The 23,469-nt window shown below is 40.5% G+C and overlaps 1 pseudogene; it reads left to right on the top strand.

The window, feature by feature from the left end:
* The first annotated feature begins 11,533 nt into the window (after positions 1-11,533).
* Positions 11,534-12,082, top strand: LOC130022857 (immunoglobulin lambda variable 2-18-like; annotated as a pseudogene).
* Positions 12,083-23,469: the final 11,387 nt, after the last annotated feature.

The raw sequence follows: 23,469 nt of genomic DNA, 5'->3' as shown, positions 1-23,469 counted from the left end.
TTTTAAATTAAGCAATTATAAACTATTGAGTTTTGAAAATCATAATATTCTCCATATACTTGATTTTATTTTTTTAACAATTTTTCATATTTACTGCTTCTTATATTTTTAATTATTCTCATTGAATATGTATGGATATGGAGTCATGCACAACAATAAATTTATGAACTACAAGGTATAATCTGTATATTTATCCAAAATTTTGAAATTTTTTGATAGAATATGTATTTCATAAATTTATTCTTTAAGACATGTAATTCACTGTTTTCCTGCAATTTTCATTTTGAAGAATTCATTAACATTTACTCCATAATGTAGTTATCTTCCTAAAGAAACTATTTATGTATCACTAGTTTCTCCCAATATTCCTCCTCATCTGGAATTTCCCACAAAATGTTTTTTATTCTGTGTCAATGGACTTATCTGTTCTTTCATTTCATGTCAATAGTTTCATAAGTGATGGTATTCATTTTTCTTAATTATCACAATGGGCTGGAGCGATAGCACAGCGGGTAGGGCGTTCGCCTTACAAGCGGCCAACATGGCCCACCCGAGTTCGATTCCTCCGCCCCTCTCGGAGAGCCTGGCAAGCTACCAAGAGTATTGGATATGCCAGACACAGTAACAACAAAGTCTCCAATGGAGACGTTACTGGGCCTGCTCGAGCAAATCGACGATCAACGGGAGGGCCTTTACCTTTACCTTTTACCTTATCACAATATTTTCTTGGGGTATTCATTCCTAAGTCAAATCAATCTCTTTGTAGTGGAAAAGTAATATTTCTTGTTATGACCATAATTAATTTTACCATTTTATTTATCACTTGAGAAATTAATTAATAAAATTAGGAATCGATTTATGGTGTTCTCTTCCACAATGCAGAAGAAAACTGACACTTTCAAATCTTGAGCAAGAATCTCATAAGTTCACATTACCATTGACCACGAGGAGTAGAGTTGTCCTGATTTGGATGGAATTTTTGAAGTTTATTCTGGTCGCTTGATGTCTTAATAGGAACTGCTGAGACAGTCCTAAATGGGATACAGAAGGTGAGAGTATGTTTCCTCCTCTGTTTTTAAGTTTTTTCAATCTCTCTAAAACTGTTAATGCACGGCACATGATGCAGAGTACTGAAGATTCTGAGACAAGGGATTCAAGGGATCCATCTTTTACTGAAGATCAGGAAAAATGTGAAGGCAAATGAGAGATTCTACTGGGCTCAAATGGACTCTTCACTGGGCACATGAGAATTTGGTTGTCTGACAACCCATCCAGGGTGCCCTGGCAAGATAATAGCCACCTACTCTTTCACAACTGGAAAACAAGTACATCTAGGATGCCCCATATTTGGAACTCTAAATGTGTCAGTGTGAAGTAACTGAGGAAACAAAAGTATGTCAAAAAGATTAATCCTCTCATTTTCTTCCACTTAACATTTGTCCCCACTTAGTCTATTGATGGACATGAAAGTTCATGAAAGGAACTCTTGGATATTTATCCATTTTTATTAAAATCTTTTTCTTCCCTAATCACTTAGATTACAGATGACAAGTTCTCAGTCTTCTCAGTTTCCAAAATCACACATTGGGACTTTAATACCAAGGCTTTAGGATGTTTTTTTCAGTTTAATGCCTTATATTAGAAGATACACAGTATAGAATTAACGCTGAAACCTCACGCGAGGGTATGGTTCAGAGTCCTACAACTGTCATGTCTGTGAAGAGAAAAGTTCTTCTTCCTTAGTGGGAAATTCCTCCTGTTGCTTCGTGCATTTGTATGCCCTTGTACAATTGCACAGAACTACCATGAGTAGACAGTCTTACACAGTTAGACCCTCTCCAAATATTTCAATATTGGTTCCTTTATGTCTTATATCAGCTTGTTGATTTTATTTTAATAGCTTTTGACATTACTTTGTTAGATTGTATACATTTAGGAGTAGGTGGAATTTAATCCCGTGTATATTAATTAAATTGAAATTTTAGTATAGTTCTTTTTATATTTTCCATATATATTTCCCCTTCCTTTCCTTGTTTGTTGCTGTAGTTGTGGTTGTGTGATATTTAAGGGTTGTAGACACATGGACTATGGTGTTTTCACATTTACTTGTAATGCTCACTGGGGCACAAGTGGTATTTAAATGCTCAGAGGTACAGAGCTTCCAGAATCATGTTCAGGGCATGTGGTGGGACCAGGATTCAAACTTGAAATTTTACTCAAGAAAGGCCGGAATTTAATCAGTTAGACAGACCAATAACTTAGGTTTAGACACACGTTAGGAAATAAGTGAGAACTGGAAGATAGTATTTCTTTTCTTTTTGGGTCACACCCGGGGCTGAAGCGATAGCACAGTGGTAAGGCGTTTGCCTTGTGCACAGCCAGCCCGACCGATCTGGGTTCGGTTCCTCCGCCCCTGTCAGAGAGCCTGGCAAGTCACCGAGAGTATCTCGCCCCCATTTCAAAGCCTGGCAAGCTACCCGTGACGTACTTAATATGCCAGACACAGTAACAACAAGTCTCAAAATGGAGATGTTACTGGGCCCACTCCAGCGAAATCGATGAAGAATGGGAGGACAGTGACAGTGACAATGACAGTGCGTCACACCCAGCAATGCTCAGGGCTTACTCCTGGCTTTGCACTCAGGAATTACTCCTGGCAGTGCTTAGTGAACCATATGGGATGCCGGAGATCGAACCCGGACCGGCTGCATGCAAAGCAAATGCCCTATCCGCTGTGCTATCGCTCTGGCCCCAAGAACTGGAAGATAGTTTTATAAGCTTTTGAGATTGTCAGTACACAGGGTGGAAGAGAAGGGTTTATAGTCACATATTATTTCTACTGAGGAATTTATATATCACATAACTTTGATTTCACTGACCTAAAAGAAGTGCAAGAACATTAAGAAACTCATATAAGGTTGAATAAATGTATAGAAATATAGATAGAATATCTATACTTGTAGATAGAATAAATATTGAGTAATATAAATTCATATAAAATATCACTTTGTATACATGACAGGATGCTTAATTAACTTCCACTATCTCCTTTTTATCTTGTACACATTTTACTCTTTATATAATGCCTATTACAGAATATATCATGTATAGCCTTGAAATTATGGTTGAATCAGAATTGGAGAAAAGAAAAATACAAGCTGAAAATTCAAAGGGGAGAGAAAAGGAGACACAAACAGAGACCTAGAATTGTTACTCCATTTTTATTGATAGGTTTGCCAGATGCCTGAACATCTCTTTGGTAGGTAGGTGAGTAAGCTAAGAGTGACCAACCAGCTTCAAAAATTTCGTACAGCAGATACTTCAGTAGAAACAAGTATGGGTGAGAAGCAATGAATGGAGCATACCTGAGGAAGATTCCCCACCAGCAACGAAAAGACCTTGAGCAGAATATTTAATGAATGAATAAATAATATTACCTAATAGGAAAGAGAACCTGAAATATGAGCAGTTTCCCAGCAGAGAACACTTTCTTTCTTTCTTTCTTTCTTTCTTTCTTTCTTTCTTTCTTTCTTTTATTTTTATTGAAGTATCATAAGATAGAGTTAGAAAGCTTTCATGTTTGAGTTTCAGTCATACAATGATAGAACACCCATTCTTGCAACAGTGCATTTTCCACCACCAATGTCCCCAGTATCCCTCTCCAATTCCACCCCTCCCTCTGTCTCTGTAGCAGACAATTAGCCCCATACTGTCTCTCTACTTTTGGACATTATGGCTATCATGCTTGGTCCTTTACGTAATTTCAGCACACATCTCCCGTCTTTACGCTGAGAAAGTGTATTCAGGAGAAATTATTTTCTGATAGCTCTGCTCTCAAGAAATACTGGGACATCAGGAGTTCGTGGCCAGACCAGAGAGGGGTGAGCAGAGGCAGGTGCATGAAGCAGCTTTGCATGCAGTATAAGGTTCCTAGGGACCCTGAGAAAAATTCCAGAGCTAAACTCTGCTAATTAGTAACTCTTCCTTAATTCTTCCTTACAGGTCCCCTCCCTGGTAAAACCTTGAGATATAAATTCTGTCTCCATTTGTTGACTCTTCCTAATTGAGTTGTAAATTCTGTATCCATTTGTTGACCCTTCCTTATTGGTATGTAAATTCTGAAACCATTTGTTGGCCCTTCCTTATTGGGATGTAGTTTCTGAAACCATGTGTTAGCCCTTCCTTATCCATTACCTCTGTTAGGAACTTTTCCCTTATCTGACTCCATCTGAATGCAGGAGCCATGAGCTGAGAATCAAAGAGAGCCAGGTAAACATAGAAGAAAACCAAATGTCTGAGTTACCAGATACCCACAGCCACAATGCCTATGTACCTAAATGCTGATCTTTGAATCTATAGGCTAAGGATTGATGTACTTTTAAATGGAATGGTTAAGAAAGTATATGTGGTTACAAAATCTATTGGCTACGAAATGCGCAGGCTTTGCTGTAATGGCCAGTGAAGGCCTATATAAGATCCCCTTTGAAAAAGATCGGGGTCTTGCCTGATGGCTTGATACTGGCTAGCCAGTTCAATAAACTACCTGCTTGCTGATTGCATTCCTGCATGGTCCTTGCTTGCAGTCAGAGATCCAGAGTTGTGCCCTAACAGCAGGAACCTCCCTTCTCTGGGACAGGGGAGGGATAAGAGCTGGCCCAGGGTTGGGTTGTCAGCAGGCAGCACTCTGGGCATCTCCATCATGACCTGGGCTCTTCTCCTCCTCAGCCTCCTCAGTCAGGGCCCAGGTGAGGCTCAAGGAGGACACCCTGGGTTTACCATTTATCTCCCTACCTCAGGTTCATCAAGAACCAGACTGAACTCACCAGTGTTTTATTTTCTCTTTATTCAGGTACCCAGCCCCAGTCTGTCTGACTCAGCTTCCCTCAGTGTCTGGGACTCAGGGACAGACAGTCATCATCTCATGTACAGGAACCAGCAAAGACATTGAGGTATATCATGAAGTGTCCTGGTTCTAGAAGCAGGAGGCCACAGCCCCCAAAATGCTGATTTATGGTCTCTAAAACCGGCCATCATGGATCCCTGATCACTTCTCTGACTCCATGTTTGGCAACATAGTATCCCAGACTGTCTCTGGCGTTAAGTATGAGAACAAGGCTGTTGCTCAGTTCACTCTGTGGAAGGTGTAGGCATTTTCCACAGTGGTTCATGCGCATTGACAAAAACCACTCTTTTTCCTTATGCCTCTGCCCTAAAGAACTCAGATCTTTTGCTGTTTTATAAGAATTGATTTAAATTGAAATTGAAATTTTATTGACAATTTGTTTCTAATTTTCTCTGAATTTTAGAAAAAATTAGAAATGTAGGTATGCACAACATTATTTTCCTGTATAATTTGAAAATTATTTTACATTATTATATTTGAATGTAAACTTATTTTATAGGAATGCATAAATTTATAAAAATGCATAAATTTATATAAAGAGGAATTGCTCCAAATCTTCTTTAAGCTTTTCCACAAACTTGAAGTTTCAAAAACACTTTTGAACAGTTTCTATGAAGCAAGTATCACCCTGATACCAAAAGCAGACACAGATACCACAAAGAAAGAGGATTACGGGTTGATATTTTAATGAACACAGATGCAAAGATCCTCAACAAACCTTTAGCAAATAGAATCCAATGACTCATCAATACAATTTTACACCATTACCAAGTAGGATTCACCCCAGGAATGCATAATCCTTAAAAATCAACAAAATAAAAAATAAAAGGCATATGATCATAACAATAGACACAGAGAAAGCATTTGACAAGATGCAGCACCCGTTTATGATGAAAACACTCAGCAAAATAGGAATCGAAGGAACTTTCCTCAATATAGTCATTGCCATATACCACAAGCCCACGGCAAGTATCATTATCAATGGGGAAAAACTGAGAGCCTTCCTTCTAAGATCTGGCACTAGACAAGGTTGCCCACTTTTGCCACTCCTGGTCAATATAGTACTATAAGTCCTGGCCATTGCCATTACACAAGAGAAAGATATTAAGGGAATACAGATAGGAAAGGAAGAGGGCAAGCTATTAGTATTTGCAGATGATATGATAGTACAAATATGACACTATAAATTTATTATATTTAGAAAACCCTAAAGACTCTACAGAAAAGTTCTTAGAAACAATAGATCGGTTTAATAAAGTGGATAACACCCACCACCTGGCCCCCTGGCGCCGTGTAATCCCATCAGCGGCCAAGACTCAGAGACTACAAAATGCAGCTCCCGGAACCGCGCGGCCGCATTCGCGGCCGCGCGACATCTTATTAGAACATCTGGACAAACTTGCAGGCTATCGAATGTAGCCTGCCCACAGGGCAGAGTCTGGCAAACTCCCCGTGGCGCACCAAATATGCCAAATACCAGTAACAATGATGGGTCTCATTCTCCTAAAGAGCCTTGAATATAATCTCAGGGCTAGGATGAAAGAGACGTTACTGGGGCCTGCTCGAAGCAATCGACGATTAACAGGATGATGAAATGAAAAATGAAAAAATAAAGTGGAGGCTACAAAATCAACTCTCAAAAGTCCATGGTTTTCTTACATACAAATAACAAAAGAGAAGAAAGAGACATTAAAAAACAATCCCGTTCACAATAGTACCTCAGAAAATCAAGTACCTCAGAACCAACTTAACTAAAGAGGTGAAGGATCTATACAAGGAAAATTACAAAACACTACTTCAAGAAATAAAAGAGGACACTAGGAAATGGAGACACACCCCTGCTCATGGATAGGGAGGATGAACATGATAAAAATGGCAATATTGCCCAAAGCACTACACAAAATCAATGGGGTCCCTACCAGGATACCCATGACATTTTTCAAAGAAATAGACAAAAAACTACTGAAATTCATATGGAAAAATAAACCCTCCATAGTCCAGTAGGCCATATTCCAGATCCTCCATATTCCAGTGGGCAGGGGTCACACCCACAAACTGGCCCCCTGGCGCTGTGTAATCTCATCAACAGCCAAGACCCAGAGACTGTAAAACCCAGCTCCTGGAAGAGAACAGCGCAGAGTCTCCTGCCCCCACGCCTGGCTGTCCTTGCTGGCACCCCTTGCAGGGGAGCGGGTTGAGTTTCCCTCCCCGCCCTGACCAGGGTTCCAGCAGCCGAAGACCTCCAGAACCAGCCACCACCATGCTGAGACCACTCTCCACAGGCATGATGGTACTGGCAGAGGAACAAAGGCATGCGGGTTCCGGGGCTGAGATCCTCAAGTCTGATTGGATTGGGGCTGAGCATCCTCCACCCAGATCCTCCATATTCCAGTAGGCAAAGGTCACACCCAACAACTGGCCCCCTGGTGCCACGTAATCCCATCAACGGCCAAGACCCAGAGACTATAAAACCCAACTCCCGGACATCTTATTATCTCATTCTTACTTTGTACAAAATGGCAGGCTACCGAATGTAACCTGCACACACAGCCGAGTCTGGCAAACTCCCCGTGGCATACCCAATATGCCAAATACCAGGAACAATGATGGATCTCATTCTCCTAACCCTGAAAGAGCTTTTAATATGGCACTTTTTAAAAACTCTCAGGGCTAGGACGAAGGCGACGTTACTGGGACCTGCTCAAGGCAATTGATGAACAACAGGAAACTCCCACAAATAGCTAATACAGTCATTGGGAAAAAAGATGGGTGGCATCATCCTCCCCAACTTCAAACTGTACTACAAAGCAATAGTAATTAAGACAACATGGTACTGGGCCTGAAACAGACCTGCAGACCAATGGAACAGAGTTGAATTTTCTGTCGCAGACCGCCAAATATATGACCACTTAATCTTTGACAAAGGAGCAAGAAATGTGAAGTGGAACAAGGAAAGCATCTTCAACAAGTGGTGCTGGGAAAACTGGATAGCTATCTCCCCCCACCCCCCAAAAAAATGAACATTGGCCTCTGTCTAATACCAGGCACAAAAGTCAGAGCAAAGTGGATTAAAGACTTCAATATCAGACATGAATCCATACAGTACATAGAGGAAAATGTAGGCTGAACTCTCCACGACATTAAAACTAAAAGTATCTTTAAGGATGAAACGGCACTGACCTTGCAAGTGGAAGCAAACATAAACAAATGGACTACATCAAACTAAGAAGCTTCTGTACTTCAACGGAAACAGTGACCAAAATACAGAAAGAGCCCACAGAATGGGAAAGAATATTTACCCAATACCCATCTGATAAGGGATTAATATCCAGGATATACAAGACACTAGTAGAATTGTACAAGAAAAAAACCTCCAACCCCATAAAAAATGGGGAGAAGAAATGTACAGAAGTTTCCTCAAAAAAGAAATACAAATGGTCAAAAGGCACATGAAAAAATGCTCCACATAGCTAGCCTTCAGGGAGATGCAAATCAAAACAACAATAAGATATCATCTCACACCACCGAGACTGGCACATATTCAAAAGAACAAAAGCAACCAGTGCTGGTATGGATGTGGGGAAAAAGAGACACTCTTTTGCTATTGGTGGAATTGCCCACTAGTTTAGCCTTTCTGGAAAACAATATAGATAGTCCTTCAAAAACTCAAAATTGAGCTTCCACGTGACCCCACAATACTAATTTTCAGAATATATCCCGAGGATGCAAAAGCACAGTAGAAATGACTTCTGTACTTATATGTTCATTGCAGTACTGTTCACAATAGCCAAAATCTGGAAACAACCCCATCTGCCCTACAACAGATGACTGGTTAAAGAATCTTTGGTATATCTACATAAAGGAATACTACGCAGTTGTCAGGAGAGATGAAGCCATGAACTTTGCTTATAAATGGATAGACATGGAGACTATCATGCTAAGTGAAATGAGTCAGAAAGAGAGGGACAGACATAGAAGGACTGAACTCATTTGTATAAAATAACATAACATGAGGTTGACACTTAAGGATAGTAGATACATGGGACAGGTAGATTGCTCCATAGCTGGAAGCCTGCCTCATGAGCAAAGGGGAGAAGACAGCTGGAATACAGAAGGGATCACTAAGAAAATGATGGCTGGAGGAGTGTGCAGAAAGTAGATAAGGAACCAAACCTGATGGCCTCTCAGTAGCTATATAGCAAAATAATGCCCAAAAGGAGAGAGAGAGTATGGGGGAAATTGTCTGCCATGGAGGCAGGGGGAGGGTTGGAAAGGGGTGCTATACCAGGGATATCGGTGGTGGGGAATGTGCACTGGTGGAGGGATGGATGTTTGATCATTGTGTGATTGTAACCCAAACATGAAAGCTTGTCACTATCTCACAGTGATTCAATAAAATTATAAATAAATAAATAAATAAATAAATAAATAAATGGCCCTCCCGTTGATCATCAATTTTCTCGAGCGGGCCCAGTAACGTCTCCATTGGAGACTTTGTTGTTACTGTGTCTGGCATATCGAATACTCTCGGTAGCTTGAAGGACACAGGCTTTCAGCTCAATGTACTTTTCCCCTGGTTTAGGTATTGCAATATGTGGCTGTCGGGGAAAGTCAAGACCGGAATTCTGAGATCTGTAGTACCGTAGCACTGTACTCCTGTTGTTCATTGATTTCCTCTAGCAGGCCCAATAATGTCTCCATTGCGAGACTTGTTACTGTGTTTGGCATATTGAATACATCACGGGTAGCTTGCCAGTCTTTGTAGAGCAGGCCAGATACTCTCGGTAGCTTGCCAGGCTCTCGGATAGGGCCAGAGGAATTGAACTCTACTCGCAAGGCTGGCGCTTTCAAGGCAAACACCCTACTGCTGTGCTATCGCTCCAGCCCTCACTACTGTGGTTTACCTGAAATTGTACTAAGTACCAAGAGCTGTTTCTTCTTAACCTCTGACAGAAAGAAATAAGGTTAGGGTCATAAATTTGGTGGTTTTTCTTCAATTTTACAGTACAGGCTGGAAAAAAGGAAGTTCACTGTTTTAAATATTGTTTTTAAAAACAAGAGCTTCCCCTCATGAGTCTTCTATGATCCACATTTTTTTTCCAGTTACTAAGAAACTGTTCTTTGTATGTTCTTAGGGTTTACTGAGTATGGAGGGGTGAGCTCGTTATAGCATTAGTGGAATTTGATACTGAATATCTTAGTTATATTGACATTTTTGTGAGGGTTTTTGTTAGATTTTTGAATTATATTTCACCCTTTTTCACTTCTTTGTTGCTGTTGTGATTGTGTGATGCCTAAGTATTGTAGACATACTGACTGTGTTGCTTTACCATTTACTCATGATGCTCACTGGGACCACACATCAGAGTTATGTGTTCACCCATTAGAGCTTCGAGAACTGTGGTCAGGGCATATGGTGGCACCTTGGGTCAAACTTGAATCTTTACTCCTGTAAGGAAGGAATTTTTATCAGTGAGGTAGAGCACAGACCCCAAAATCAATATTAGACACATATTTTAGAAAAAAGTAAGAATTGCAAGACAATTTTATAAACTTTTAAATGGAATAACAAGGGAGTACAATTTCTTATCAGTTTTTCAGTGTACAGAATGGAGGGAAAGTATTTGTATTCATATAACTTCCACTTATAGAGAATTGTGTGTCATATTTCTATGAATTCACTGATCTAAAGGAAGCCCAAGAACATCAAGACATTCATATATATTGTCTAATAGGTATGTATAGAATAATATGAAAAGAGGTCCTGGGTAATGTAAATTTATAAAAAAAAATCTATATCACATTGTTTACTGAAAAGGATATATAACTGTGCCCACACATTTCGCTTTGTCTCTGTTTCACATTATTCTCTCTATATAATGCATACTATAGGATATATCATTCATAGTCTTGACTCTAGTTGAATCAAAGTTGTAGAGAAGATAATTACAAGTTGAAGATGCAATGGGGAGAGATGAGAGGATGCAAACTCAGACCTAGGATTATCATCTATGTTTATACTAGGATTCCCCCGTGTCTGAGCATCTCTGTACCATTGAGTACGCTAAGAGAGAAAAGTTGCCTCAGAAATTCCCAGAGCAGGTACTTCAGCACAAACAAATATGGTATGGGGCAGAGTGAATCTGGAGGGAACAGTCCCCACCAACACCCAAAAACGTAGAGTAGAATTCTTAACAATAGATAAATAAAATTACTTAACAGAAAAAAAAATCTGAAATAAGGGCAGGATCCCAGCAGAGGACACTTCAAGAGGAGCTGAGTCCTGAGTTATCAACAGACATATTTTTGTTACAACAAAGACCTGGAAGTCAAGGAGTCCTCAACATGAGGATTTCCACACATTCATTCTCCTCTGCAAATCAGGGAAAATTAATTTTTGTTCTGAGAAAAATATTATTAGGAGAAATTATTTTTGATAGCTATGATGTCAAGAAATCCTGAGACATCTGAAGACAAAGGCCAGGCCAGAGAGGGGTGAGCAGGAGCAGGTGCAGGAAGCAAATTTGCATGCAGGCCCCTCCCTTCTCTGGGGCAGGGCAGGGATAAGCCTGGGAGAGAGCCAGGTCCAGGGTTGAGGTGTCAGCAGGCAGCACTCTGGGCATCTCCATCATGACCTGGGCTCTTCTCCTCCTCAGCCTCCTGAGTCAGGGCCCAGGTGAGGTTTAGGAAAGGGACCCCGGGGAATATCTGGGCTCACCATTTCGCGGTACCTCAGGCTCAACCGGGCCCAGCTTGAACTTACCAGAGTGGGTTTTTTTTTTTCTCTATTTAGGGACTCTGGCCCAGTCTGTCCTGACTCAGCCTCCTGCAGTGTCTGGAACGCCAGGACAGAAGATCACCATCTCCTGTACCGGGACCAGCAATGACATTGGGAGATAAGGCTACGTCTCCTGTTATCAGCAGCAGGAGGGCACAGCCCCCAAAATGCTAACTTATAATGTCTACAATCGGCCATCAGGGATCCCTTATCGCTTCTCTGGCTCCAAGTCTGGCAACACAGAGACCGTGACCAACTCTGGGCTCAAGTCTGAGAACGAGGCTGATTATTACTGTTGCTCCCACAGGAAAGGTGGCACAGGCACAGTGGTTCATGCTCATAGAGAAATGAGACAAAAACCTGCTCAGTGTTTCCCAAGGTCCTTTACTTCTGAAATATAATATTTGTACTTTATCAATAATTATTTTTAAATTAAGTAATTATAAACTATTGAGTTTTGAAAATCATAATATTTTCCATAGTCTTTGTATTTATTTATTTTTTAACAATTTTTATATTTCCTGTTTCTTGAATTTTTAATTATTCTCATTGACTATGTATGGCTATGTGTCATGCACACCAATAAATTTATGAACTACTTGGTACAATCTGCGTATTTACCCAAAATTTTAAAATTTTTTGATAGAATGTGCATTTCATAAATTTATTCTTTATGACATGTAATTCACTGTTTTCCTATGATTTTCACTTTGAAGAATTCATTAACCTTTACTCCATATTATAGTTATCTTCCTAAAGAATCTCTTTATATATCATCAGTTTCTCCTCATCTGGAATTTACCACAAAATGTTTTTTATTCTGTCAATAGACTTATCTGTTCTTTCATTTCCGATCAATAGTTTCATAAATGATGGTATTCATTTTTCTTAATTACACAACATTTTCTTGGGGCATTCATTCCTAAGTCAAATCAATCTCTTTGTAGTGGATAAGTAATAATTCTTGTTATGACTATAATTAATTTTACCTACTTATTTATCACTTGAGAGATTTATTAATAAAATTAGGTGTTCTCTTCCACAATGCAGAAGAAAACTGACACTTTCAAATCTTGAGTAAGAATATCATAAGTTCACATTACCATCGATGACAAGGAGTAGAGTTGGCCTGATTTGGAGGGAATTTTTGAAGTTTATTCTAGTTGGTTGATGTCTTAATAGGAACTTCTGAGACAGTCCTAAATGGGATACGGAAGGTGAGAATATGTTTCCTCCTCTGTTTTTAAATTATGTCAATCACTCTAAAACTGCTCATGCATGGCGCATGCTGCAGACTAGTAAAGATTCTGAGAGAAGGGATTCAAGAGAACCATCTTTTACTGAAGATCAGGAATAATGTGAAGGCAAATGAGAGATTCTACTGGGCTCAAGTGGACTCTCTTCACTGAGGACATGAGAATTTGGTTCTCTGACTAAATTCTCTCATCCAGGGTCCCCTGGCAAGACCACAGCCACCTACTCTTTCACAACTGGAAAACAAGTACATCTAGGATGCCCCATTTTAGGAACTCTAAATGTGTCAGTGTGAAGTAACTGAGAAAATAAAAGTATGTCAAAGAGATTAATCCTCTCAGTTTCTTCCCCTTTACATTTGCCCCCACCTAGTCTGTTGATGGACATGAAAGTTCATGAAAGGAACACTTGGATCTTTTCTCAGTTTTATTAATATCTTTTCCTTCCCTAATCACTTAGATTAGAGATGACAAGTTCTCAGCCTTCTCAGTATCCAGAATCACACATTGGGACTTTAATACCAAGACTTTAAGATTTTTTTTCCAGTTTAATGCCTTATATTAGAAGATACACAGTTTAGAGTTAACACTGGAACATCAAGCGCAGGTTTGGTTCAGAGTCCTACAACTGTCATGTCCGTGAAAGTGGGAAATTCCTTCTGTTATTTCGTGCATTTGTATGCCCTTGTGCAATTTCACAGAACTACCAGGAGTAGACAGTCTAACATACTTAGGCCCTCTCCAAATATTTCAATATTGGTTCCTTTGTGTCTTATATCACCTTGTTGATTTTGTTTTAAAAACTTTTGACATTGTTGTTAGATTGTATACATTTAGGAGTAGGTGGAATTTGATCCTGTGTATATTAGTTAAATTGAAATTTTAGTATAGTTCTTTTTATATTTTCCATATATATTTCCCCTTCCTTTCCTTGTTTGTTGCTGTAGTTGTGGTTGTGTGATATTTAAGGGTTGTAGACACATGGACCATGATGTTTTCACATTTACTTGTAATGCTCACTGGGGCACAAGTGAGCATTACAAGTAAATGCTTACATGGACAAAGCTTCCAGAATCATGTTCAGGGCATGTGGTGGGACCAGGAAACGAGCTTGAAATTTTACTCAAGCAAGGCAGGCATTTAATCAGTGAGTTGGGCCACAGACCTATACCTTAGGTTTAGACACACATGTTAGGAAAAAAGTGAGAACTGGAAGATACTTTTTTTTTTTCTTTTTGGGTCACACCCGGGGCTGAAGCTATAGCACAGCGGTAAGGCGCTGCCTTGCCTGCAGCCAGCCCAACCGAGCTGGGTTCGGCTCTTCTGCCCTTGTCAGAGAGCCCGGCAAGCTACTGAGAATATCTTGCCTCCATGGCAAAGCCTGGCAAGCTACCCGTGACGTACTTAATATGCCAGACACAGTAACAAGTCTCAAAATGGAGATGTTACTGGGCCTGCTCGAGCAAAATCGACAAACAACGGGAGGACAGTGACAGTGATAGTGACAGTGCATCACACCCAGCAATGCTCAGGTCTTACTCCTGGCTTTGCACTCAGGAATTACTCCTGGAAGTGCTCAATGGACCATATGGGATGCCAGAGATAGAACCCGGATCGGCCACATGCAAAGCAAATGCCCTATCTGCTGTGCTCTCGCTTTGGCCCCAAGAACTGGAAGATAGTTTTATAAGCTTTTGAAAGAAATAAAGAGGGGTGTGATTTTATGTTGATCATCAGTACACAGGGTGGAAGAGAAGGGTTTATAGTCCATATTATTTCTACTGAGGAATTTATGTATCACATAACTTTGATTTCACTGACCTAAAAGTAGCCCAAGAACATTAAGAAACTCATATTTGCTCGAGCGGGCCCAGTAACATCTCCATTGGAGACTTTGTTGTTACTGTGTCTGGCATATCGAATACTCTCGGTAGCTTGCCGGGCTCTCCGAGAGGGGCGGAGGAATCGAACTCGTGTCGGCCATGTTGGCTCATATAAGGTTGAATAAATGTATAGAAATATAGATAGAATATCTATAGTTGTAGATAGAATAAATATTGAGTAATATAAATTCATATAAAATATCACTTTGTATACATGACAGTATGCTTAATTAACTTCCACTATCTCCTTTTTATCTTGTACACATTTTACTCTTTATATAATGCCTATTACAGAATATATCATGTATAGCCTTGAATCAGAATTGGGGAGAAGAAAAATAAAAGCTGAAAATTCAAAGGGGAGAGAAAAGGAGACACAAACAGAGACCTAGAATTGTTATTCCATTTTTATTGATAGGTTTGCTTGATGCCTGAACATCTCTTTGGTAGGTGGGTGAGTAAGCTAAGAGTGACCAACCTGCTTCAAAAATTTCGTACAGCAGATACTTCAGTAGAAACAAGTAAGGGTGAGAAGCAATGAATGGAGCATACCTGAGGAAGATTCCCCACCATCAACCAAAATACCTTGAGCAGAATATTTAATGAATGAATAAATAATATTACTTAACAGGAAAGAGAACCTGAAATATGAGCAGGTTCCCAGCAGAGGACACTTTTTTCTTTATTTTATTTTTATTGAATTATCGTGTGATAGAGTTAGAAAGCTTTCATGTTTGAGTTTCAGTCATACAATGATAGAACACCCATCCTTGCACCAGTGCATTTTCCACCACCAATGTCCCCAGTATCCTTCTCCAATTTCACCCCTCCCTCTGTGTCTATAGCAGACAATTAGCCCCATACTGTCTCTCTACTTTTGGAGATTATGGCTATCATGTTTGGTCCTTTATATAATTTCAGCACACATCTCCCATCTCAAGCAATCTCTCCAACCATCATTGATTTAGTGAGCCCTTGTCTATTCCAGCTGCCCCTCCTCCAGCTCATGAGGCAGGCAGGCTACCAACCATGGAGCAATATTCTTGGCCCTGTCTCTACTATCAGGACACTTTCAACAGTAGATTTACCACAGAGGCAGATTTCCATTACAACAGAAACCCAGAGGACACAGGAGGTCCTGAGCATTGGAATTTCTGGATATATGTTCTGCTCTGCAAATCAGGTAAAATAATTCTTTGCTCTGAGAAAATGTTATCAGTAGAAATTATTTTCTGATCACTCTGCTGTCAAGAAATCCTGGGACATCAGGATTCCATGGCCAGGCCAGAGAGGGATGAGCAGAGGCAGGTGCATGAAGAAGTTTTGCATGCAGTATAAGGTTCCTAGGGACTCTGAGAAAAATTCCAGAGCTAAACTCTGCTAATTTGTAACTCTTCCTTAATTCTTCCTTACAGGTCCCCTCCCTAGTAAAGCCTTGAGATGTAAATTCTGTCTCCATTTGTTGACTCTTCCTAATTGGGATATAAATTCTGAAACCATTTATTGGCCCTTCCTTATCCATTACCTCTGTTAGGAACTTTTCCCTTATCTGCCTCCATCTGAATGCAGGAGCCATGAGCTGAGAATCAAAGGGAGCGAGGTAAACATAGAAGATAACCAAATGTCTGAGTTACCAGATACCCACAGCCACAATACCTATGTACCTAAATGCTGATCTTTGAATCTATAGGCTAAGGAGTGATGTACTTTTAAAAGAAATGGTTAAGAAAGCATATGTGGTTACAAATCTATTGGCTATGAAATGTGCGGGCTTTGCTGTAATGGCCAGTGAAGGCCTATATAAGATCCCCTTAGAAAAAGTTCAGGGTCTTGCCTGACGGCTTGACTCTGGCTAGCCAGCTCAATAAACTACCTTCTTGCTGATTGCATTCCTGCATGGTCCTTGCTTGCAGTCAGAGATCTAGAGTTGTGCCCTAACAGCAGGAACCTCCCTTCTCTGGGGCAGGGCAGGGATAAGAGCTGGCCCAGGGTTGAGGTGTCAGCAGGCAGCACTCTGGGCATCTCCATCATGACCTGGGCTCTTCTCCTCCTCAGCCTCCTCAGTCAGGGCCCAGGTGAGGCTCAAGGAGGAGACCCTGGGTTTACCATTTGTCTCCCTACCTCAGGTTCATCCAGAACCAGACTGAACTCATCAGTGTTTTATTTTCTCTTTATTCAGGTACCCAGCCCCAGTCTGTCTGACTCAGCTTCCCTCAGTGTCTGGGACTCAGGGACAGACAGTCACCATCTCCTGTACAGGAACCAGCAAAGATATTGAGGTATATAATTGAGGTATATTGAGGTATATATAAGTGCCCTGGTTCTAGCAGCTGGAGGGCACAGCCCCCAAAATGCTGATTTACGGTGCCTAAAACCGGTCATCATGGATCCCTGATCACTTCTCTTACACCATGTCTGGCAACATAATGTTCCTGACTGTCTCTGGTCTTACGTATGAGAACGAGGCTTTTGCTCAGTTCACTCTGTGGAAGGTTTCCACAGTGGTTCATGCTCATTGACAAAAACCACTCTTTTTCCTCATGCCTCTCCCCTAAAGAACTCAGATTTTTTTTTTTAGAATTGATTTAAATTGAAATTTTTACAGACATATAGATTTTAAAGGAAACAATACCACCCATATCCTTTCCCACTCACCAAGTTTAAGTAATTTGTCCCATTAGCTCTTTATTATATTTGTTTCTAATTTTCTCTGAATTTTAGAAAAAATTAGAAATGTAGGTAAGCACAACATTAATTTTCTGTATAATTTGAAATTTTTTACCTTGTTATATTGAATGTAAATATATCTTATAGGAATGCATAAATTTATAAAACAATATATTTAGGAAAATTTACACTTATGTTTGGGAACAATTTTGATTAAAACCAGTTTCCTTAATTTTCATCTTTTAAACCACATTTGTGCATGCAATACCACTATTAATCCATCGTATACATATATCCAACTAAGGAAAGACCTTTATATTTCAGCAGTCCCTTTTCATTTTCTATTTGGAAGTGTCTTACCACAAAAATTTTACATTGTGTCCATAGTATGGTCTGTTTTTGTCATTTCACATGAATGGTGCCATATAACTTATATTTCAGCACATCTAGTTTTTCTTTGTTATCACAATATTTTTGGTTCTATACATCTTGAAAGCTACATACTTTCCTTGCTATGAATAAATAATATTGCTGTTTATGACTGAATTTCATTTTACTGGTTCATTAGTAGGCTAGTCAATGATTGGCATCAACTTCATTGAATCTTCATGAAATGAAGATTGACAAGGATCATGACTCATCTGTCTCCCTAACTCTTCTCTTTCTAAAAAAGTCCACACCTGGTCTACAGTACTTCTGTGGGTCATAAAAATTTTGCCTCTGACAGCTTTAAGGAGAAATTGCTTTAGGGCGCTATGTAGGAGGCACAGTGATGAAATCCAGGTGTCTCTTGTGATGTGAAGTCATGGTCTCAAAAGAATTCCCTAGAAACCGTGCCCTATTTCTTACCCCAAGCCTCCTCACCTTTTCTTAAAGACCCTAACAGAGAAATTCCCTCTGTACCTGAGATAATATTGCGTTCTTCTTTCCATTTTCTATCTTTCATGGGTATATTTTCTTTTGATATTTTAGAAAGTCAAAGGCTCTTCTTCCCATTTTATTAATGGTTCCAATATTCCTAAATGTATTGCAACATCTTACATTTTCTCAGTGCCAAAATGAGGGCTTCCTGGGAACACTTACCCTGTGACAAGACAATCATGGGAAAATCAAACTGACCTCACGTGATGCCATATGCCTCCTGATGTGCAGATGAATAATAATTCAGATGGAATCCTTAGTAAACCTTGGATGAATTTGAAAAGAATCTAGTCACTTGCTACTGAGTTAGAGGACAGGAGAAAGGAGAAAACAGTTAAAACTTTTGCAGATAATTTTTTGTGGCCACTGATACTAGCAGGGGCGAGTAAGGGCATGATTTGGTGGATTTTTGTATGTTAAGTCTTATTGGGTTTGCTGAGTCCTATACAGGTTATGCTTCTACATTAGATGTGGGGAGGGTAATGATGTTCCACATCTGTTACATTGCCCAGTACATCTTTGTGAAAATGTCATTGAATATTCACAGGCACTAGGCTACTAAAGATATTGGGACAAAGAATGCACGGTGATTATTTTCATAGAAGATGAGGAAACAATTGAATGTTTTATTCATATTGGTGTCAGTTTCTCTGCGTTGACTTTAAGAAGGGGAAACTCATTTAAAGAATTCTGTACTAATTGTCTCTTTGTATGACTTCCTTGTTAAACTGCATTTGGCCATTTCATTTTGTAATTTAATTTAAAAAATTCTTTCATTTCAAGATGAATTTTACCCCAACACTCAGATCTGCTGAAAAGGCAACAGTAGACAATTTGTTTTCTATTGCTGGTTATGAATAACATATGATGTCACGTGGCTGCAGTAGTGGCCTCGGGATTTTGAAATTCTGAAACTTTAACACTTAAATTTGGAGGAATTTCTGCCAAAAGCCACTGGGTTTCAAGATCTGCTCCTGAGTCTCTGGGATCACGGCCGTTGAGCAGCTTGATGAGGAGCCAGAGAGTCTGTTCGTGGGCGATGACTTGGGGTCTCATTGGGGTGGGGAGGACAGGACCGGCTCTGCTCCATCCCGTGAGGTCCGACATGTTTTGTCACTGCGGTCCCAAGTCTGCCTGTCCAGTGGTCTCTGGATGATGATGGCCACAGAGCCGCCAGAAGGAAACAGGCGGAGGGACAGCACCCTTTTCCCCTGGGATGGCCCTGCACCAGTAACCTACAGCATGGTACGGACACATTTCTGCCAAAAGCCGCTGGATTTCAAGATTTGTCTCTGAGTCTCTGGGATCATGGCCGTTAAGCAGCTTGATCAGGAGCCAGAGAGGCGGTTCGTGGGCGATGACTTGGGGTCTCGTTCGGGTGGGGAGGACAGGCCTGGCTCCCCCCCGTTCTCTCATCCCGTGAGACCCAACAAGTTTCGTCATTGCGAGCCCAAGCCTGACTGCCAATGGCCTCTGGAGGATGATAGCCACCAAGCCGCCAAGAGGGAGCAGGTGGAGGGACAACACCCTTTCCTCCCTGGGGTGGCTAGGCAACAGTAACGTACTGTGGGGTCCGGATGCATTACTGCCAAAAGCCACTGGGTTTTGAGATTTGTTTCTGAGTCTCTGGGATCATGGCCGTTAAGTAGGTTGATCAAGAGCCAGAGAGACCGTTTGTGGGCGATGACTTGGGGTCTCATTGGGGTGGAAAGGACAAGCCCGGCTCCACCCCCATCCCATGAGGCCCTGTTTGTCTCGTCACTGGGGGCCCAAATGTGACTATCCAGTGGCCTCTGAAGGATGGCGGCCACTGGGCCGCCAGGGGGAACAGGTCAAGGCACGAAACCTATTCCCACCTGGATTGGCCCTGCACTAATATCCTACTGCAGTGACCGGATGCATTTCTACCTTAAGCCACTGGGTTCCGAGATTCGTTTCTGAGTCTCTGGGATCATGACCATTAAGCAGTTCAATCAGGATCTAAAGAGCCCCTGCCTCCAATTATATAGCTGAGCTGGAGGTGGTTTGTGGGTGTGTTTCCCAAATACCTAACTTTTGGCCATTTAATTTCTTGGTAAACTTTGCCCCAAGTTTTTGGGGTCTGGCCAAAGTCACAGCAGCAATTTTGGGGTATCTGGAAGTCTGAAGGCTCCATGAGGCTGCTGATGCACTCGTCTCACAGGTACAGATTTACCTGCTGGCAGCACCATACCCCCTCGAAAGTTTATTTTTTTATTTAAATTTTTAAAATTTATTTATAAAAAGAGGAAGACACTTATTTAGCACGCAATAGATTTATATAGTTTATAAACAATAACCCAATGTTTATGTATACTGAAAGATTATTAAGAAAAAGAATTAAGATGACTTTTAAATGAACATGAACTAAGGAAAGTTGAGAAATACACTCTTAGATGGTATTTTGTCTTTCAGCAGATTGTCTAGCAGAATGAGATCTTTGTCTTAGAAGAAACTTCCTAGAAGGGAGGGCTTTAGATTCCTGGAAACAAATGAAAATGAGGTCACTTGTTACCAAAACTTATGGGACATGGCAAAACCTGTGTTAAGAGGAAAGTTTATAGCTCTAAAAGCATTCTTCAGAAAGAAAGAGTGAGCCCACATAAATAACCTAAATTCACAGCTCAAGAACTTGAGAAGGACCAACAAAAGGGACCCAACCAGGGCAGGCGGAAGGAAATAATAATACTCAGAGCAGAAATAAACAAGATGGAAACCCAAAAGAACAATATGAAAGATCAATGAAAGCAAGAGCTGCTTCTTTGAGAAAATAAAAAAGATTGAAAAACTTCTACCAAGACTCACCAAAAAAGGGAGAGAGAAAACCCTAATAAACTGAATCAGAAATGAGAGGGGGGACATTATGACAGAAATTACAGACATTCAAACGATCCTCAGAAATTACTTACAGAAACTTTATGCCATGAAATACTAAAACCTCGAGGAAAGGGATAAATTCCTAGATTCCTATAGCCTCCAAAGACTGAAACAAGAAGACCTGGAATACCTGAACAGACCTATTACCATCAAGAAAATTGAAAAGGTAATAAAAAGTCTCTGCAAACACAAAAATCCTGGCCCAGATGTATTCACTAGTGAATTCTTCCAAATCTTTAAAGAGGACTTACTCCAAATCTTCTTTAAGCTTTTCCACAAACTTGAAGTATCAAAAACACTTCCGAACAGTTTCTATGAAGCAAGTATCACCCTGATACCAAAAGCAGACAAAGATACCACAAAGAAAGAGAATTACAGGCTGATATCCCTAATGAACACAGATGCAAAGATCCTCAACAAACCATTAGCAAATAGAATCCAATGACTCATCAATAAGATTATAAACCATTACCAAGTAGGGTTCACCCCAGGAATGCAAGGATGATTTAACATTCAGAAATTGATCAACACAATCCTCAAAAATCAACAAAATAAAAGATAAAAACCATATGATCATAACAATAGACACAGAGAAAGCATTTGACAAGATTCAGCACCCGTTTATGATGAAAACCCTCAGCAAAATAGGAATCGAAGGAACTTTCCTCAATATAGTCATTGCCATATACCACAAGCCCACGGCAAGTATCATTATCAATGGGGAAAATGAGAGCCTTCCCTCTAAGATCTGGCACAAGACAAGGTTGCCCACTTTTGCCACTCCTAGTCAATACAGTACTATAAGTCCTGGCCATTACCGTTAGGCAAGAGAAAGGTATTAGGGAATACAGAGAGGAAAGGAGGAGGCCAAGCTATTAGTATTTGCAGATGATATGATACTACAAATATGATACTATAAATTTACTATATTTAGAAAACCCTAAAGACTCTACAGAAAAGCTCTTAGAAACAATAGATCGGTTTAATAAAATGGAGGCTACAAAATCAACACCCAAAAGTCCATGGCTTTCTTATATACAAACAACAAAAGAGAAGAAAGAGACAATAAAAAACAATCCAGTTCACAATAGTACCTCAGAAAATCAAGTACCTTGGAACCAGCTTAAATAAAGAGGTGAAGGATCTATACAAGAAAAATTACAAAACACTAATTCAAGAAATAAAAGAGGACACTAGGAAATGGAGACACACCCCTGCTCATGGATAGGGAGGATAAACATGATAAAAATGGCAATAGTGCCCAAAGCACTATATAAATTCAATACGGTCCCTACCAGGATACCCATGACATTTTTCAAAGAAATAGAGAAAAAACTACTGAAATTCATATGGAAAAATAAACCCTCCATATTCCAGTAGGCCATATTCCAGATCCTCCATATTCCAGTAGGCAGGGGTCACGCCCACCAACTGGCCCCCTGGCACTGTGTAATCCCATCAACAGCCAAGACCCAGAGACTATAAAACCCAGCTCCTGATAGAGAACAGCACAGAGTCTCCTGCCCCCACGCCTGGCTGTCCTCACTGGGGCCCCTTGCAGGGGGGCGATTGAGTTTCCCTCCCCGCCCTGACCAGGGTTTCGGCAACCGAAGACCTCCAGAACCAGCCACCACCATGCTGAGACCACTCTCCACAGGCATGATGGTACTGGCAGAGGAACAAATGCATGCGTGTCTCGGGGCTGAGATCCACAAGCCTGCTTGGATCGGGGCTAAGTATCCTTCACCCAGATCCTCCATATTCCAGTAGGCAAGGGTCACACCCAACAACTGGCCCCCTGGTGCCGCGTAATCCCATCAACGGCCAAGACCCAGAGACTATAAAACCCAATTCCCAGACATCTTATTATCTCATCCTTACTTTGGACAAAATAGCAGGCTACCGAATGTAACCTGCCCACACGGCAGAGTCTGGCTGTAGGCTGAGCTCTCTACAACATTAAAGCTAAAAGCATCTTTAAGGATGAAATGGCACTGACCATGCAAGTGGAAGCAAACATAAACAAATGGGACTACATCAAACTAAGAAGCTTCTGTACTTCAAAGGAAACAGTGACCAAAATACAGAAAGAGTCCACAGAATGGGAACGAATATTTACCCAATACCCATCTGATAAGGGATTAATATCCAGGATATACAAGACACTAG

The sequence above is a fragment of the Sorex fumeus genome, unplaced genomic scaffold (genome assembly GCF_029834395.1).
Source record: "Sorex fumeus unplaced genomic scaffold, SorFum_2.1 ptg000021l, whole genome shotgun sequence".
Taxonomy (NCBI): domain Eukaryota; kingdom Metazoa; phylum Chordata; class Mammalia; order Eulipotyphla; family Soricidae; genus Sorex; species Sorex fumeus.
Note: the sequence above shows the minus strand (reverse complement) of the source record. Positions and strands in the feature narration are given on the sequence as shown.